Genomic DNA, 6,000 nt, shown 5'->3' with positions numbered 1-6,000 from the left:
CTAGCTATCCTTCAAATAATGTTGGTAAACACACTGAAGTCAAGAACGAGCCTGAATCAACGGATGTCGGAACATGTTTCTTTAACACCTCGTTTTAAGAGGAATTTCGATACTTCTTTGTGAAGAAATCTTTAAAAGTTCAATCCAAGTAGCCTTTTGTATAAGTGGGTCTGCATTTGCTATAAAATTAACCATATTAAATGTGTATATGCAATCACACAATTTCCTTTCCTCCAGTTCCAGGGGAGTCCTTTCAGGGTTGCTAATATTCCTATCAGCATATATCCACAGGTGAATGGAAATACTGGAAACAGGAAAAAAAGAAAATGAAAATTATCGTGAAAAAAGTGTTACTTACCTACTCCTGGCAACCATGCAATGCGATAAGAGCGCCCACCGAACGAGAACAAAATAATCAGTTATAGGGAGAGCGGCGCATAGCATTACGCAAAATTAGGAAGGAAAACATAACAACTTGCGGGACGATGATGAGGGATACGCACAAAATCAAAATAAAACAAACACCATCCATGCTTTTAAAATCATCATAGCTTAGCTGCATGGCTGGGGAGAGACCTGCTCTCGATCGCCAGCTCGAAACTTCTAAGGAGACGAAGAAAGTGAGCGGAAACATCCATCGCGGCACTTTAGGCTGCTCTCATACTGAACTAGGCTTCGTGGCCGTTCCTCTCTCGAACCTATAGGCCACCCATCACGAAAACAAAGCAAAGCGTCCATCCTCAACTCTACCTTCCTATTTCCTTCAATCACCCTTCAATATCCAATTTCATCTGTTTCTTCACCTCGGCTAAACTCAGTGGACTAATGGGATGATCTGACCCCTCTCAGGTAAGGGTATGGTGATAGAAATAAATGTGATATGATGAAGCTTCAACGGCTTATATTACTAATAACTTCATCTGAAATTAATTTAGCTCTTATGGCTTTCATAATAGTTTGATTTTAAAACGGAAAACAACATATTGTTACTAATTACCAGCAATGAAAGCTTTTCTCGCTTTCATGAAGCTTGCAAAAGGCAAATACGAAACTTCCAGATGACAAATTATGTAATTAGATCAACCCTCAAATATCTTAAAATTATAAAGAGCAAAATGATTAAGAATAATATTAAAAATGACCGAATCTTTGATATGGTTCGGGAGGATCATATCAATGTGTATATGCAATCACATACCATCTGTTATCGGACTCAGTGCTGTGTGTTTTCACTGAAGATCCAACAATGACTGCAGCCACGCGCGGAGTAATACTTTCATTCACTGGCGTGCGCAGACCCTCTGATTATGGGGGCAAAAGGATTGATAAAAGTTCGGTCAGGAAAGAAAAACCTCAGTTTATTTAATTGTAATAGAAAACATGTGATATGAGGTTTCGACGGTACTAAATCGTTTCTGACGTAGGCTATAGGAAAGGAGACTAGATAAATAAACAACATCTGATTCTGAAGAAAGGTCTGCGTCTTCAGTAGGCTTCTTTATGGGCAATTATTTTCCTGAAGATGGTTTATTATTGAGATACTTTCATAAATTTACATCTTCGTTACAGATCTCCATAAACAAAGGACAGAACAGATTTCCTTCTTATAATTAAATCTATGCAACTCTTGCAGTTTATTTATGGAACTTGGAGTTTCAATGCATTGATGTATATACACACACACACATAACGAATAAATAAATCAATTGTCTCTGAAATGTGCCGCGCTCCTTCAAACAATTGCGTCAATGCATTTAAGACAAAACTGTTTAGCATCAAGAGTCTGACGTATACTTAGTAGTTCTAAATTCTCTCTCTGGTAATTTACAATGCAATACAAAAAGCAACAAAATTCCGAGCGAAGCGAGTAAGAAAATTTTTAGATCCAAATTTTGCAAAATCTTAAAACAATATTGATTTAATATGACACAACAAATATCATGGAGTGCCATGGCATTTTCTCTTTTACATTTTTTTCTTCGCTTAGATCGTTCGTCGTCCAGGGTCAACTCCCGCCGCTCCTTAACTACGGCTCTGAACTTGACAAGACTGCAAGAAAAGCATATATTGCGAGCGAAGCGAGCAAGAGAATAAGTATAAAATTTTATATCGAGGGGAGCAATTGCCCCTCTGTGACTCCCTGCAGCTGCTCTTAGCCGTTTGGAAGAAATAATGCAAGAAAGACGTAAAAACTAATTCCATCTTGAGTATCCTTTTGTCCTGCTACTCTTAGCTTCTACTAGTCTACGTTTATATCAATGTTTGCCCCCCTTGCCTCCCTAGAATTGATTTCCGTCCAAGGTTGGGGATGAGGCATGCTCATTGCCCCCCTGTGGTTGAGCCACTACACCCCCTTCCCACGTAGTTGCTTTGAACTTTAATCGGCTTGAAAATACTTTTTCTTTAAGAGTATAATATCGTTTAATAACGGTGATAACATTCCTCTACACTAAATTTCATGGTGAAAGTAGCCTATAGGCTAATAATGTAGGAACATGAACCTCTGGAAGGGGGGCAAGGATGACCACCTCCTCCTTAGAAATCAAATGTCAACAACAACAAAAAAATATTTCTCACGTATAATTTGATTTCAGTCACAGTATAATGCGATAGTATCAAATTCAAGTGGTGGTTTTAAGGGGGGCAACACTATTATCGGGGTGCCTCCCCCATGGCGCAGTGGTAGCGTCGTTGCCTTGTAATCAAGGGATCCCGGGTTCGATACCCGGTGGAGGCACAAGTGGTTCGGATCCCACTTTAAACTGTAGGTCCAGTCCCGATTAGCCATACTGTGCATAAAGTGGACTTAAAACACCAACTCAACAACTATTATCGGGGAACTATGCCCCATTGAAAAATATCTTGCTTGTCCCTCCATGGAAAAATCTGCGGACGTCCATGATTAGGGGGGCAATTGCCCCCCTACCCTCTTGCCCCCCATGTGCACGCCTAAGCTTTCATTTCCACACAACAGTGAATCGGTCAATGTCTGCAGCAGAAATTCACTTAGACCGCAATTTTTCCAGTCAACTTTTAGAGTGTAGTTCCACTCGAGATTAGATTATCCGAGCATAAGTAAGTGAAACTGCGTTTTACTACTAATTTCAGCTGATTTTTTTATAAAGCACCTGCGACTTGGTTACTTTCAAGAAGTAACTTTCCTTGCCCTGCCTAGACATTCTTACTCGAGCAGTCACCTGCCACACATCAAGAAGCTAGCAGACTTGACGAAAGCAGATCAATGGCTTTCTTTCATCCGGCAAAAAAGAGATTTTTTGACGTCCTATAAAGCGAAGAGCGAGGGGGAGAAAAGCAGAGGCAAGACCCCCAAAATTTAATTTATCACCAAGGATAGGTAGTTTACCGGCGAAGAGGGTGAATGATCCTTTTCCACCCTTCCGTTCTCCTTTGAATTGATGTGGGGACGGAGGGAGAAGATGCCCTTTTCAGATTTCTTTCATTGAGCACAGCTTTCATAATGGACGTGAGAAAAGAAGGCCATTTTCATCCACCTCTGCAAACCAGCGAGGTCTTTTTTTTCCTGGGAGATGAACGAGATTTTTCTGTTCAGTGTAGCAAACTTCCAAGTCCAAAATTGCACCGAGATTAACTATCAAATGCTGATAGATATAAAAATCAAGCATCATCATTCATCAATAGTAGGTTTCTGTGAAAATCGGTCAATGAAACTAAAGATTTCTAGTGGTATGCTTATTTTTTTGCTTCCTTTAACCACAACAACCACATACTTTGTAGTTGAAAGGAACAAAACTTACCTTATTAAAGACAAGCTAATGACATGCATGGAGTTTTACCCTTCAAGAAAGTGGTTATGCAGTGCAAACATATACACACAAATTACAATTGTATTGAACTATGCAGTGAAATACAAAAAAATATCATCCATGCTTTCATAATCAATATTCAACAAAGAAAATAAAAGAATTCACATTGACAAATATATATATGAGGGATGATCGGAAAAAAGGTTACAAAGCATATAACTTTTGTTTTATTCACTGTAACGTAACGAAAATGTATGTGTAAATTAATAACATGTTTGTCTTGTTGCGAGTTTGAGGACTTCGGATTCTGACCATGTATACCCGAGAAGCGGACATTTAAAATGGTGACTCTTCTAGAAAATTGGTCAAGAGTAGAAGTGAGGGCAGTGGTGCGGTTCCTGTGGGCCAAAAACACTACACCTGCTGACATTCATAGGCAGATTGTGGAGGTGTATGGGGAGGGGACAATTTCAAGGCAACATGTAGAGAAGTGGTGTCGTGCCTTCAAAGAAGGACGGACCAGTATTGTTAATGACAACCCTGGACACAGCGGTAGGCCCAGTACCTCAACCACTGACGTGAACTGTGCTCTTGTGGATGAGTGTATTCGTGAGGACAGAAGAAGAACATTACACTCAATATCAGCTGAGCTGGGACTACCATTTGGTTGGCTGACCACCATTATCTGACATGTGATGATGTCAAAAGAGCTGCCTCATGGTGGCTACGAGAACTTGACGCGGATTTCTGTGTAACCGGTATGGAAAACCTCATCTACCGTTGTGACAAGTGCTTTAACAAAAAAGGTGATTACATCGAGGACTAGTGTTGAGTGACCTCCATCATCAGGTGTGTTGATCTTCCAGCTATGTCTAACACATACGCCATAATAGGCTTTGTAACCTTTTTTTTCGATCATCCCTCGTATTAAAAGGGGGAACCCCCTGAAAAAGCCCAGCCCGTCTCCATCCGCATACTTCCATCGGTATGCATTTATGTTCTAGTGCCTTTAAACAATAAGCCAGGACGTCATTTCGTCAGAATTTCGGTTCCCCTTTTATTGTTTACTTTTTTTTTACAACTTACACTAAGCTGTAGGAAGCTATCGAAAACTAATTGAATACACGTAAGAAAGAAACAACTCTTAACAAAAATACCAACGAAAGACAACAGCCGCTGACAGTGGCGGCAATTGGGTTCCAAAACGGGGCTGGGGGGGGCCTCTGTTCTCGAGTGTTGTTTTTTTCTTCGTGTGCAAATAAATGCAACAAATACACCCACGTACTTGAAACGCCTCAACTGACACAACATGCTTGTAATAATAATTGGATTCTTAAGGCACGGATATCACAGAAATCTAAGCAACCTCAAAAGAAAACAACACGAAGATTAAATTGAATGCTACATAAGGAATTTTAAACAGGTGAGATTTTGCTGGCCAGCCGGAAGGTCCAACACGGACATAATTCTTCATTCAGCAACACTTTTTTAATTGGGGTGAATTTCATTCTCCCCCAATAAAATATCATTTTTCGTGGGAGAACCGGCTTAGGTAAAAATCTAAAACGTTTCTCCGTTTCTTATCTATACGCCGACCTCCATGATGGAGTGGTTAGCACAGCGCGCTAGGACATCCGGGTTCTATTCTCGGCCTGGGCATGGATGCTTTCTTGTGAGTGTCCCTTCATCGATTTCATCATTCATTACTCATCCTCATCAGTCAGAAGTGGCAGAAAAGCAATATAAAATAACTTCATTCAACCAATCAGCCAATAGGAGCTATTGGGCGTTTTCAGGTTATGGTTGCCATATGGCAAAACTTTTCGTCAGCTGGGCCATGACATGTGTAGTCACGGAGCGATATAGCGTGGAGTAACGCGTGCAGATGGTTAAGAACGCATTACGGTAATTCATGTTTTGTGAAAACAACGTTTCGCCAAATAAGTGATTGTTTCAGTTCGATAAACGCCCGACAGAGAAAACAAAAGATGGCGCTATTTGACGCCGCTGAAATATTTTCTTCGGAGTTACGAGAAGGGTAAAGTGTACGCCAACAACTCAACAAACAAAAACCTCAAAGAAGGAATTCGATGCGTCACTCTCAAGATGTGAAAATGCTATCAGAAATCTAGACAAAAGGTGACATAATGCTAAAGGAGTCGTGATTGTCATTTAACCGATATTGTATTTTATTTCTAATTTTACGCGATCTCGT

This window comes from Lepisma saccharinum, chromosome 28 (genome assembly GCF_977018435.1).
Source record: "Lepisma saccharinum chromosome 28, izLepSacc3.1, whole genome shotgun sequence".
NCBI classification, from domain to species: Eukaryota; Metazoa; Arthropoda; class Insecta; order Zygentoma; family Lepismatidae; genus Lepisma; species Lepisma saccharinum.
The sequence above is the reverse complement of the archived record's forward strand: the minus strand, read 5'-3'. Positions refer to the sequence as shown.